This window comes from Vigna unguiculata, chromosome 4 (genome assembly GCF_004118075.2).
Source record: "Vigna unguiculata cultivar IT97K-499-35 chromosome 4, ASM411807v1, whole genome shotgun sequence".
Classification (NCBI taxonomy): domain Eukaryota; kingdom Viridiplantae; phylum Streptophyta; class Magnoliopsida; order Fabales; family Fabaceae; genus Vigna; species Vigna unguiculata.
The window spans coordinates 15,295,611-15,309,757 of record NC_040282.1 but is presented as its reverse complement, the minus strand read 5'-3'; positions in this window follow the sequence as shown (position 1 = coordinate 15,309,757).

Genomic DNA, 14,147 nt, shown 5'->3' with positions numbered 1-14,147 from the left:
ATTTGATGTATAAATTCTAAAACATTATTTTAAAATGTATATATAAGTTATAATTAAGCTTAATTACTAATTTGATATCAGATTAGAGAGGAGAAACTTGGATCTTTTTAAAAATTAGGAAGACTAAATTGAATAAAAAATATAAATAGAGGAACTAAATTGAAAACAACAATTATCATGCTGACACGTGCCACCACCATGAATTGACATGTGGCAATTTATGATTACACAAATAAAATAAATAAATAAAAATTTTGAAAATTTCACGAATTGACACGTGGAAGACCATGACCTGACACTTGGCAAATTATGTTTTTTTAAAAAAATAAATTTTTAAAAAATTAAAAATTCTACAAAATAACATGTGACATCTACGGACATAACGTTAATGTCAACTTAACGAAAATTATCAAATTGAACATTTTTAAAAAATTGGATGATCAAATTGAACCCATCAATAATAAGAGGACCAAAATGAACTAAACCAACAAATTAGATGACTAAATCACGAATTAAGCCTAACTTTTAAAATTAATTTCCTTAATCTTATTATAAATTATACTAATAGAAAAAGAAACACATATAAGATAGAGATGTCAAAATAGGTTTTGACCAATGAGCCAACCTGGCTCACCATAGGTTCGAATCAAGTTAGATTAAAAAAGTTTCAATTAATTTTTTTAAATGAAGGTTGAACCGAACCTAAACTCACTTAACTCATGAGTTAAATGAGTTTGAGTTGGGTTGAAGATGGGTTAACTTGTAACCCACCAACAACAACACTTTATTAATTTTTGTACCATTTTTTTATAAGTTTTTATTATAATAATTTACTACTCCTAATTATATAGGTTCACATTTGATCTTTTTAAATACTAAAATGTTGTTATTGAATAATGTTTAAATAATTTAGATGTTTAATTTATTTGTTTACTAAGTTATATATGTTGATACTTTAATTTTCAATTATTATGTGAACACTTTGATCCCCTTTATAATAAAATAAATCAAGTTAATCCTTTTTCACTATAATGTAATAAATATATAAAATAAATTGAGAAAAAAATAAAACATTTGTAACTCGGTCAACCCATTAACCTCTAACTCTAGATTGAGTCGAGTTACAAAATTTCTGACCCATAAAAAATAAGTGAAGTTAAACTGATATTTGTTTAGTTCAACAACTCGTGGTAAACCAACTCATATAAATTGGGTTTACTCACATTCACACCTCCGATATCATTTCCTTACGAGTACTTTTTAAATAGTTTAAAGAAATTGATTAGAAAGTGAATCTTGTTAGCCGAGTTGTTCTTGGAACATGTCCAAAATTACTCATTACTAGGCATAAACCTATTTTCCATGACATCGATTGCAGTGGTGCTTCTTTATTTCTCCCCGTCTTCAAAAACTACGTAAACCCTATTACATAATATTTCTTTCATAATTGTTTTAATCTTTAGGGACATGATTATTGGAAAGTAGGGGTAGGCAAAAAATCCAATTTTCATGATCCAATCCATTTTATTAGATTTGGATTTTAATCTGATCTACATTTTATATATTTTATGGATTGGATATCCATTCTCTAAATCTAGATTTTCAAAATGGATAATCCAAAATATTCAATCAAAATTTTCAATTTATATTTTTGGTTAGGTTAGGCTAAAGGTCAAGACGAACTAGCCCAAATGTAGTCGTATTTGACTGAGTTGGTGTGACCCTATACGAAATTTGGCTGAATTCAGTCAAGTCAATTTCGATCAAAATTTGGCACAGCCAGTCCTCGACAAAATTTGGAAGTATTTGGTCGAGTTAACCCCGACCCAAATTTCACTACATTGGGCTGAGTCGACCCAGACAAAATTTGATCGTATTCAGCCAAGACGATCGCGACCAAAATTTGGCGGTATTAAGCCTAGTTAGCTCTAGTCAAAATTCGGTCGAATTCAATCGAGTTGACCTCGATTGAGATTTGGCCGAGTCGGCCCTAGCCCAAATTTGGCCGCATTCGGTTGAGACGACCTAGGATGAAATTTGGCCTATTGAAATGAGTCGGTCATGATCGAAATTTGGTCGTATTCAACCGAGTTGGCCACGACCGAAATTCGACCGAAATTTGACTAAGTTGGTCTTGCCCAAATTTGGTCATATTCGACAGAGTCGGTCCTAATTGATGAATTTAGTGGAGTCAACTCTGACCGAAATTTGACTAATCAGGCTTTGGTCGAAACTTGGTCATACTTGGCCAAGTCGGCTTTGGCCAAAATTTGGTCGTATTAGGCAAAATCGACCCTGGCCGAATCTAGTCAAGTCGATCTTGACTAAAATTTTGCTAAGTTGGCCTTGGCCCAAATTTGGTCACGTCGTCCTCGACCGAAATTTGTTCGAATTTGGTTGAGTCGACCCCAGCTAAAATTTAGTTGAGTCGACCCTAGCCAAAATTCGGCCGAGTTGGCCCCAGCCAAAATTTGGCCGAATTCGACGAAGTTAAGCTCGACCAAAATTCGGTCAAGCTCGAGCAAAATTCGGTCGGCCCCGACCGAAAGTCAACCGAGTTCGTCCCTTGCTGAAATTTTGCATCGTTGGCCCTGACAAAAAATCTGTCAAATTTTATGGTGTCAGCTCTATGGACATAAGTTTTAGAAAATTCAATTTAAATTTATTTTATGAAAAATGGATTTTGGATTTTTAACTTGATCCAAATATTTGGATATAGATTTAAACTTAATCCAAATATTTGGATCTGAATTTTAAAAAACTTCAATCTACTTTTTCTGAGAAAATGGTTTTGGATTGAAAATTCAATCCAATTATTTGGATCCGAAATAGATATGGATTGGATCATTTAAAATCTAATACATGATCACCCCTACTAAAAAGATATCAAAAGGAGGATTTGCCTCTTCAAACTCATTGCCACACACCGTTGCTAACATATAACTGACTTAAAAATTTTGTTTTCATATTAACTTTTATATTTTATGTAAAAGTTAATCGTACATATTTTTATACCTATAATATAAACTAACAAAATATTACATAAATAAAAATGATTGACCTTTGTTATAACTAAAGTCACGTATGAAATAATTTGTAAAATTAAAAATTAAATCAAACTCTTTCTGATCATATTTGGTTTAAGAAAGTTAGTAAAGTAATTCCAAAAATTCCTCTCCCCACTCTCTTCCCAGACAATACTGCCAGGAATTGGGTAATAGATTCTGATATGATATTATTGTAAACAGAAAATATATTTTTAAATGATTTATATAATATTTTTTTATGTTTTAAAAAAAGCTGAAAAAAGAAAGGAAATATTATTTTGTAAAAAATTAAAAATTATTTTTTTATAGTTTTTTATAATTAAAATTATAGCTTATTATTAAAAAATTATCTAATTTAAAAAACTGAAACTGTAAAGAAAACTTTTTCTCTAAAAGAGTTAAGAATTATTTTTCTATACTTTATGTTTAATTAAAAGTTTAATGTGAATAGACATTTATACAGAAATAAAAAAATGAAAAAAAAGTAAAATGAATTAAAAATGAATATCTAAACCGATAAAATTGAAATATAAAAAAATAGATTATTAATTTCGAATGTTCCTTTCGAATATATATGAAAGGTCAAATTCATATACAAAATTTAGACAGCAAAGAACTAGAAAATGATATTTTAAAGCTAGGTTTAAAAATAGTAAAATTAAGTTATTTTAATATTAAAAACTTTTTACATAAATAGTTTTATTATAAACAAATTTCATTATTTTAAAATACATCATTTATCTAGAAACCACTTTACTATAGTTGTTTGACTTTTCTCTAAGAAATCTTTCTCTTTATTCGTTTGATTGAAAAATCGAGACCATAGGATTGATCAATGTGGTAAGTTCTTCAATTTGGACTTATCAGTTTCTCCATTCGTGTAAGTTAGTTTTCTACCCCTTTTCTCTCGATTCAATCTGTTTTGTCTTTGAATGTAGTTCTTCTTTTGGTTGCATGTGTCATTTTAGTCATCAATATGCCCATCTGCTGAACAGTGATCATAATTGTATGTTTTGATCGTTTTTATGATACTTCTATATGTAGATAAAGTATTTTGTGGAACTAAAGGTGTTTTGGTTGTCTTAGAGTTGTTTGATTCATTTTATCAAGTAAGGGAATGTAGTTTTGATATGTGTTATGTGAGTTTTACTAATTTTGATGATTTTCATGCTTCTATTATTTTGAATGTTGAGAATGAATTTGGTTTCTGATGAATCTATTTTGGCGTGTGAGAGTTATCTGATCTTATATGAATTGGTTGATAATTTATGTTGAGTATTTGCGATTGTTTGGGTATATGAATGAGATAATTAAAATTTGAACAATTGAGAGATATGGTACAAACTTTATCTTATGAAAAAATTGTTTTGACCTAAAATACTAGACGAGAGTACCAAATTTATCAGATAGACAGGTCAAATTTCCCTCAATCACTGCACAAAAATTCTAGTCTCTAATACAACGTTGAGCGATAGCAAAATGGTATGGATCGTTAACCTCGTTGTGTAGGTTTGAGAGCATTTTAGCTCCATACTGTTGAGCGCCAGATTGTACCGTTGAGCGTCGTATTTTGTGAATGCTTTGGCACTAACGTCGGCAAGGCATTGTTAAGCGCCAACTTCATACTACAAGTCTTTAGGATGCTGAGTGCTAGAAATTTTGTTAGACGCCCCTTTTTGCGAGAGGTTCAGCGTTGAGCACCACCGCTAGTGCCAATTTTTATGTTTGCCATGTTTTCTTCTTTGATTGTTTGAACTATATTTGTGATGGACCTTGTTTACGTTTATGATTTAGATTGTTATTTAATTGAGTTGAAATTGTTGTGTGAGCATGTATAATGATGAAGGTGTTTAAGGAATTTTGAGGAGAAATTATTTTGGTGGTATTAGTGTATGCATTTATGTATGAGATTTAGTAAGGGGGTATCCTAGTACTCTAATAACCATTCACACTCGAATAGAGTAGAATGAGTTATATGGTGAGAGTTGTAGAATATCCTAATAAATGGGTTTATTTGGCCCTTGGCATGAAGGGGATTAAGCTTGTGTGTGGTAGGCTGATAACCCCTTTAACTATGGCTTTGCAAAGAATAGAGACCACCACAAGTGCACACTTCTACTGAATTTTGATACCAATGGCATGTATTTAGAGATAATTGAGTTTAGAGTTATTTGTTTTGTGTGCATATACATTGCTTGTGTGATTAGCCATGCTTAGGTGTGTGTGTGTGTCTATATATATATATATATAATTTTAGTTATTATTTTGGATAATTGTATTAATATTATATATGTTTTCAGCTATTTGTTTTGGTATTAACAAATTTATAATGTTTTATTTAGTAGTTTTAAACTATTTAATGGTATGTTAGAGGAACCGTGACTAAAAGTAAAATATGAATTGATTTGTTTGATTTTAAGAGAAAGTTATAAAAGTACAACATAATGATTGATGAGAAGTTAAGTTTCAAATGTTAGAGTTATTCAGACAATTGTTTAATGTATTGTTGAACATACATTAATAGGAATATTACTTTATCTTTTTTCAACAATGTTCTCTTTTGTCTATTTAATTCCTTATTCTCGAGTGTTTGGCCAATAATCCTTGTGTCTAAGCTTTCCAAATAAATTGTCATGAATCTTACTTATTTCTTTTGGCCTGTTCACAAGATTGGTATACATGTCAAAATCATAGTAGGTGTTTGTGGATGTATCAAACACATAGGAACAAGGTAAGTGAAGTGTTTGAAACATTTCATAATTGCACCACCTTTCGTCTAGTTTGATTTTGAATTTCCTAATTAACCAAACCACTTGGATTTAAACTCTCCTCTACAAAAATCTTATGTTACTTATATCAAATTCAATAATTTTTGGCTTTGATTGGGCACCTTCCACTACCTTTGATGCAACTTTTGAATAGATGTGACCAACACTAATCATTGCAGTCACTTACCTCGCTCTTTTCATGAAAAATTGTTACACCTTATATATATATAGAAATATCAATGGAAGGGATTGGAAGCTTCCTTCAAAGGCTGAATTTATGGTTTCAGTCAGGTTGGTTGTTAAGTGTTCTCATCGTTTACTTTTATCACCTACAAGATCATACTTATTCCTTTGAATTTCATCAATCTAACTTTCTACTTCTAGATTTCCCTTATCATTTTGTAATAATAGTTGGTGTGAAGTTCGGTCATTGTGTGTGTTGCATATAAGATGAAAAAAGTTAAAAATTATACATATTTAAACGTGACATTTCAAAAGTTACGTGTTTATCCTATTCAAAAAGTCTTTCTTTAGTGTGCATTTCTATAGTGCCTCATGAAAGTTTGTAGTACACATGAACATGGATGTTTTACGTATGTGTTATGGATGAAGTTGTGATAATACACCCTTAGTCAAGGGTCCCATCACAAGAAGCATGACTAAGCAAATTCAAGAAGAGTTAGCAACATCTAGTCAAGGTGAAGCTAAACTCCTTTTCACTTAGGCCATCATGGAGCGTGTTTAGACCATGTATTAAGGGTCATGTAGTGTTTTATTTACTTTGAAGGGTTTGTATTAAGGGCCAAATAGTATAGGATTTTCAAAAAAAATCTTGGTTAAGTAGAAAGCATCATATGCGCCTACTTAAGCAACTCTTTGATGTTTAATTTTGTTAATCAAGTTAGCTAGGTGGAAGATGTCCCACACATGCCACATGACAAGCTCTTAATGGAGAAATCTCTTACATAGGTAGTGGCCATGTGGCATTGTCCTATTGGAGAGGCTTTTCATAAAGTAACTTTACTCATGGCACGTTGTGATTGGTTCAGTTTTGTGAGAGTGAGGAGTGCCACATGTCAAACTCTCCTTCACCAAGAGTAGCATTTTTAGGGTTTGGTGCATGTTAGCACTTTAGGGTTTTTGGACCATTTTGGAGACACTTTACTCTATAAATAGAGGTGTCTCCCACATGTATTTTTCACTTTGATAATGTTAATGTTATATTGCCAAATTCAAATTTGAGTTATACTTCTTCTTTTAGTCACTTGCTAGAGCATCCCAAGAGACCCCTATAGCACCCTTTTCTCTAGAGTTGACCTAACCTTTCTTAGAGCACCACAAACAACCTTCATCCATCATTAAATCACCTAAAACCGAGAGCTATTTTCTCTCAGTACCACCAACTTTCACGCCTATCATTTACTTTGGTCTAACCTAGCTTGGTATCAAGAGCTTTGGTTCTACAAGAGCTAAGTTTCTTGGTCCTTACCAATGTGATTGTTTTTCATTGTGTTCATATGTTATTCTTGCTTGTCTTCATTTTCAAATCCATACATGTTGTTTTCATGGTTCTAGTTTCTTGTTTTTTTTGGAACCATTCGATTTTCACCATTAGTTTTCCATATACTAGTGTCGTTTGTGTGCTTTTGTTTTTTTTAGTCTTTCTTCATATACATGTTTCATTTTTCATGATATATTTGGTCATTTTGAATTTTTAATTCCATCCATGCTGTCTAGAGTCATGTGTAGTCCTTTTAATGTCATTTTTCCTAATTTTTTAGATTTCAAAAATCACAAAAATATATGTTCTTCTTGGTTTTCAAAATTTCCCCATACACCAACTTTCAAGTGCTTTTTCTTTACATTTTTTAGTTCGTATTTGTCATCAGACCATTAACAAATTCCTAGAGTTAAGTTTCCTTCATGTTGGTTTGTGTTTCATGCCATATTTTGATTCTAGTAGGATTTTCTTGCATTTTATGCTACTTGAACCTTTGAGATACCAAAAGTATTTTCAAAATCAAACTTGGTGTGGTATTGGTGTGTATTTTTATTGCCAGAAACGTGTAAAGAAAAGAGACAAAAAGAATAAAGTCATTGGGTAAATGAAAAGCGCAAGTGAGGATGAGAGTGAGGGAGAAGATTCCTACCCTTGTGAGGGAGATCTCCTCATGATGAGAAGAGTTCCTAAAAATTAATCTAGTCCTCAAGTCCTAACCCAAAGGGGGAACATCTTTCATACAAGATGTAATGTTTCAAACAAAACATGTTCTCTCATTGTGGCTAGTGACTCATGTTCTAATTATTGTTGCACTAGGTTGGTGGAAAAGTTAGGTCTCACAACCAAACCTGTCCAAAACCTTACAAACTTCAATGACTTAATGAAGGATGAGATTTGAATGTGGACCAACAAGTGAAGGTCAAGCTTTCTATAGGGAACTATAAGGATAAAGTTTGTCAATGGAAGAGATTTGAATGTGACATAAATCCAATGGAAGCTTGTCACAAAGAGAAGTGCACATTTTGCGAGAATAGTGTGGTCTATTTAGGTTTCATAGTGAACAAGCATGGTGTGCATGTTGATCCCACCAAAGTCCAAGCCATTTAAGATTGGTCAACTCCCCAAAATGTAGGAAAAGTTAGGAGTTTTCATGGTCTAACATCCTCTTATAGGAGTTTTGTTCTTAACTTGGAGCACAAATTCTTGGTTTTGATCACATGGGAGAGATGTAAGAACAAGATGATTTATTTTCCTCCAATTTTGTTAGTTGTCAAAAGAAAGCTCAAGGGGTTACTATGTGTCCAAGGGGTACTTGTTTAGAGAGGGTAAGTTGTGTGTGCCTCAAGGATCCTATAGGAAGCTCCTCATCAAGGAGTCACATAAGGGAGGTCTCATTGGCCATTTTAGAGTTGATAAAACTCTAAGCATTCTTCAAGAGAAATTCTATTGGCCCCACACGAGAAAAGAAGTTCAAAATAAGTGCATTGCATGCTTACAAGCCAAGGCTAAGACTATGCCTCATGGTTTATACACTCACTCCCAATTGCTCCATCCTTATGAGAAGACATTAGCGTGGATTTTATACTTGGTCTACCTAAAAGCCAAAGGGGATTTGACTCTATTTTTGTGATTGTGGATAGGTTTAGCAAGATGGCTCATTTTATACCATGTCACAAGGTAGATTATGCAAGTTATATAGCAAAACTCTTCTTTAGGGATGTGGTGAAAATCCATGGTTTACCAAGGACCATTGTATATGATAGGGATACTAAGTTCCTCAGCCATTTTTTTAAGACACTTTGGTCTAGGCTAGGAACCAAGCTTCATTTTCCACCTTTAGTCACCCCCAAACCGATGGGCAAACTGAGGTTGTGAATTAGTCTTTAGGAACCATGTTGAGGTCCCTTTTGAAAGGAAACCACAAGTCATGCGATAAGTACCTTCCCCACATTGAGTTTGTATATAATAGGGTGGTTCACAAAACTACCAAAATCTCTCCATTTGTATATGGCTTCACCCTCTAACTCCTTTAGAGTTCATACCTCTCCCAAATCCTAGTGATTTCATTCATAAGAAAGGGGTATCTAGGTCCAAATTTATGAAGAAAATACATGAGAAGGTGAAGTCTCAAATACAACACCAAACTGAGAGATACAACAGATAAAATAACAAGGGAAAAAGGAAAGTGATTTTTAAGGAAGGAGATTGGATTTGGCTCCTTTTGAGCAAAGGTAGATTTCCAAAACAAATGAAGTCGAAACTCAATTCTCGTGGTGAATGGCCTTTTCGAGTGTTTGTACCTTGTATTAAGGGTCATGTTGGTGCATATTAGGACTTTAGGATTGTTAGACCCTAAAGTCCAAGAAACTAAGTTTTGACTTATCTTCCAGTAAAATTTGTAAATGCAAAAAGTTGCAATTTTTAATTAATAACAAAACTATACAACTTAATTCTAATTTGCTTTAAAAAAATCTTAATATATTTTAAGTTTTTAAATTATATATGAATTTTCTAATTTTCAAAATAATTTAAGAAAATGTATTATATAAATTATTAAAAATGTTACTTTCTTTTGTAAAAAAAGTTAGAATACCATATTAAAATTTGTTTTCGAAAGCAATGGACTTTATGTAAGGCCCAGTTTTCTACCCTAAAGTTTTAAGGGCTACCTTTAAGCTATTGGGCCTAAGTGTTGGCCCAAAGCATAAAGCCACCCAAGTCTGACCTAATTGACTCATTCCACACTTTCAGATTTCTGCTTCCTTGGTGCTTAGAGCTCCGATACTAAACACCATTTTGTTCCTTGTTTCCAGCTCACTAATCTACCCTAGGAGCTACTATGTTCCCCTGTTCGTACCCAAGGACCCACTACTAGCTTATTTTCCAGGTACGGAAAGCTAGGGTTCACCCTCTTATCGTGATTGTTCTGCCTGTACTACTATTATATCATTTTAATATGTTTGTTGTGTTGATGTGAACCTGTGAATAGTGTTATTGAACTGTTGGTGACTTGTTATGTGTTTGTGCATGAGAGAACAGTGGTGAGCACTGGTTTTCTTGCCCAAGCGAGCATGTCTCGCCTAGGCGAGATCAACAGAGGCTCACCCAAGCTGCTTCACGCGAGCGGTCGCTCAGGCGACCCACGTCCTTTTTGAGCGAGCGAGTGTCTCACCCAAGCGAGAGGGGTCTCGCCAAAGCGAGATCCCGCGCGAAGCTACTGTTCCCTTTTTCGAGCCCTCGCCTAGGTGAAGGGGGCTCGCTTGAGCGAGACCCTTCAGCCTGAGCGAGGAGTTGGGCGAGGTAGTGTGTTGTTTGGTTGTTTATTGCTCTTGGATGATTGGTACTTGCTTGAGTATGATTGCTATGATGAAAAATATATAATAAATTTTTATGTATGAGTGTTATGATTAATGGATGGTGAATGATGGGTATGGGATAAACTTGGCATGTAAACTAAATGAGATGGTTGGTGTTAAAGTGGCATGGTATTGGCATGAATTGAAGTCCCATAACTATGGTTTGAGAGAAATGGTTGAGTATGGAACCACCGAGAAAGAAATGAAAAAGGGTGAATTATTAAACGATGGTATGTGATGTATATATGTATGTGTAATAAATCTTTATCGATTGGTCTGGTATGCTTGGTCCGTGTCAGTGCGTAATTCCTTAGAAATCCCTATGTGGGATTTTCGGGTCGTGCTCCAATGATCGAGACGTAATTCCATGTCCCCTGTTAGTGGGTGTCCATGGTGGTGCCCCATCTATATAACTTGGTAAGGATTCAAGGTAAGGAATTGCATCCTGACGCTCTAAGAAGTCAGTTAGTCTCACTTAGAGCGGACTGACTCCTGTGGTGAGAGTAGCAGGAGGCCTGAAACTCACTAAGGGCTAACCTTGTGTGAGGGAATTGATTTATTGTAACACTTGTAATACATAGCTCGGGGATAAGTAGCTCGGGGGTAAGTAGAGGTATCCACCACAAGTGCAAGCATCCGCTGAATCCGACCAGGTTATATGTATCTGGATGAGTCGAGTCGAGTCTTAGTGTATTGTCTGAGAAGTCATAACATGCTTGGTTGATATGTGTATATGAGATTGCGAAAATATATCTGATTGTATGATGAAATCTTTTGTGCTCTAGCTTACCCTACTTTTATTGTTGTGTGTTCTGCTGTGTGGTACTCTCTTTTGCGATGATCATCAACTTGTTGATGGAGCAGATGCTAGGAACACCCGTGGGCAACAAGTTGGTGGCAGTTCTGCTGCATAGTCCGCATGGACTGGACTTTAATTTCTTTAGGGCTATGACCCATGTATTGCTTTATGCTTTATTACTCTACCTTCATCTGTTAGACTTTTCAACTAGTTTTTTGTTGGCATCGTTGGTGTGCCCAACTTTGTAGGGGTTGTGTTGAGGACCCTAGGACTGCGTTATTGTACTATTTATGTGTGGCGTTTCTTTAATTACGCTTATTAATTAAACGGGACGTTACATTTATGGTATCAGAGCGGTCATTCCTTAGGTCTGTGGACTTGGATTGTCCGCTTAGCTTTCTCTGTGTCTCTTTGAGTGTTTAGTTAAAATCTTGTCTTATCAAGCCTAACCAAGTGATTTTCTATGTGCCAGTGAACTATGGCACCTCTCGTAGGACCTCCCAATCATCAGGACAACGCACCCGATATCGCCGAGCAATAGAGGCGATGGTAGCTGCCATGACCCAATAGAGTACGACGATGATGTAGCAGCCATGAGGCATCGATGCAGCGATAGGCAACGTCGCTTGAGCAGCAACAATTGGTGATGCAGCAGATGGAGCTGCTAGGGTAGCTGCTGAGGATGCCCGCAGCAGCATATGGAGGCCCTCCGCCAGTTGGAGGAGAACAGGACGGTACACCCGCCTTGGTCCTGAACCACGACCTGCAGTCAGGGAGTGGAGCTTGGAAGATTTCCTAAATCATCACCGAGTGAAGTTTGATGGAAGACTAGTCCTGACGTCGCAGACCAATGGCTGAAGGACCTAGAGCGCATCTATGATGCAAAGATGTGCCCTGCGGAGAACAGGTTGGCGTTCTCTGTGTATATGCTCACGGGGGAGGCGCAACATTGGTGGATCAGCACCAAATCCATCCTAAAGGAGAGAGATGAGTCGGTGACATTGGGAGCTTTTAGAGAGAGATTCCTCTCTGAGTATTTTCCAGACAGCATCCGGTATGCCAAGGAGGTGGAATTCCTCAGTTGACCCAGGGAGGGAAGACGTGGCAGAGTACGCTGAGAGTTCAAGCATCTCACCGCTTCTATACACTGCCAGTTGATGAGGAGTGGAGATGCCGAAAGTTCGAGAATGGTCTCCGTGGTGATATCCGCTTGATGGTGGCTCCTTTGTCCATCAAGGACTTTGCCGCTCTGGTAGAGAAGGCCAGAGTGATGGAGAAGATGAAACATGAGGTAGAAGGCCAGCGCCACAGCAGCCACAGCAGCCTCAGAGGATTGGTGGACCATCTGGGTCCAAACCAGGCACGAGGAGCAGAGGAGACCATATGATAGACCCACCATCAGCCTCAGGGTCTAGGAGTTTCCTCCCAGCAGGGCCGAGTACAGTGCTATATCTGTGGAGGCCCTCACTTGAGGAACGCCTGCCCGCGTATGGAGGGTTACTGCCGGTGCAACAACTGTGGCAAGGAAGGCCACTTTGGGAAGGATTGCCCAACCTTGCTAGGGCAGTGACACGCCCTCCAGTTCAGACCCCTCACCAGCATCAGCGGAGGGACAGAGGCAACAGGCCTCAGGCGATAGGCAGGTGTATGCTATGACAGGAGCAGAGGCGACTGGCTCAGGTAACCTTGGTTATGGGTAGTTACATGATAGCTGATATGTCTTATTGTGTATTGTATGATTCTGGAGCGACACACTCATTTGTGTCAGATGCTTGTGTGGAACGTTGGGTCTGCCGGTGTGCGAGCTATAGTGTGAGCTGTGGTATCTACTCCGGCGTCGGGTTTGGTCAGGACATCGTCCTTATGTGCTAGGTGTCCATGGAGGTAGAGGGACGCAGGTACAAGGTGAATCTAATCTGCCTACCTCTACAAGAGTTGGAGGTAATCTTAGGGATGGATTGGCTCTCTGCCAATCGCATTCTTATAGATTGCCGGGAGAAAAGATTGTTGTTTTCCGACTCAGAGGAGCCTGAGTTGGTATCTCCTCAGGGAGTGGTGAAGGAGAATCAGAGTGGCGCAGTGCTTCATAATCTTCGCCCGTATGGAGGTAGGGGAGAAGGAGGGAACATCGGTCATACCTGTGGTGCATGAGTTTGAGACGTATTCCTGAATGAGGTACCAGGGTTGCCTCCAGTAGAGAGGTGGAGTTCTCTGTTGATCTGGTACCAGGAACAGCCCGATGTCGATGGCCCCTATCGCATGGCTCCGTAAGAGTTAGTGGAACTCAAGAAATAGAGAGGAGCTGATGAGAAGCAGTTCATCCGACCCAGCACTTCACCTTGGGGAGCACCAGTGTTGTTGGTGAAGAAGAAGGATGGGAGTTCACGCTTGTGTGTGGACTACAGGCAACTGAACAAGATGATGATCAAGAATAAGTATCCGCTCCCAGATTGATGACTTGATGGATCAGTTGCATGGGTCATCAGTGTTCTCGAAGATAGATCTGCGATCGGGTTACCATCAGATCTTGGTGAAGGCTGATGATGTACAGAAGATGACCTTCAGATCCAGATATGGCCATTACGAGTATGTGGTTATGCCTTTTGGTGTGACCAACGCTCCGGCGGTGTTTATGGACTACATGAACAGAATCTTCCGGCCATTCTTGGATAAGTT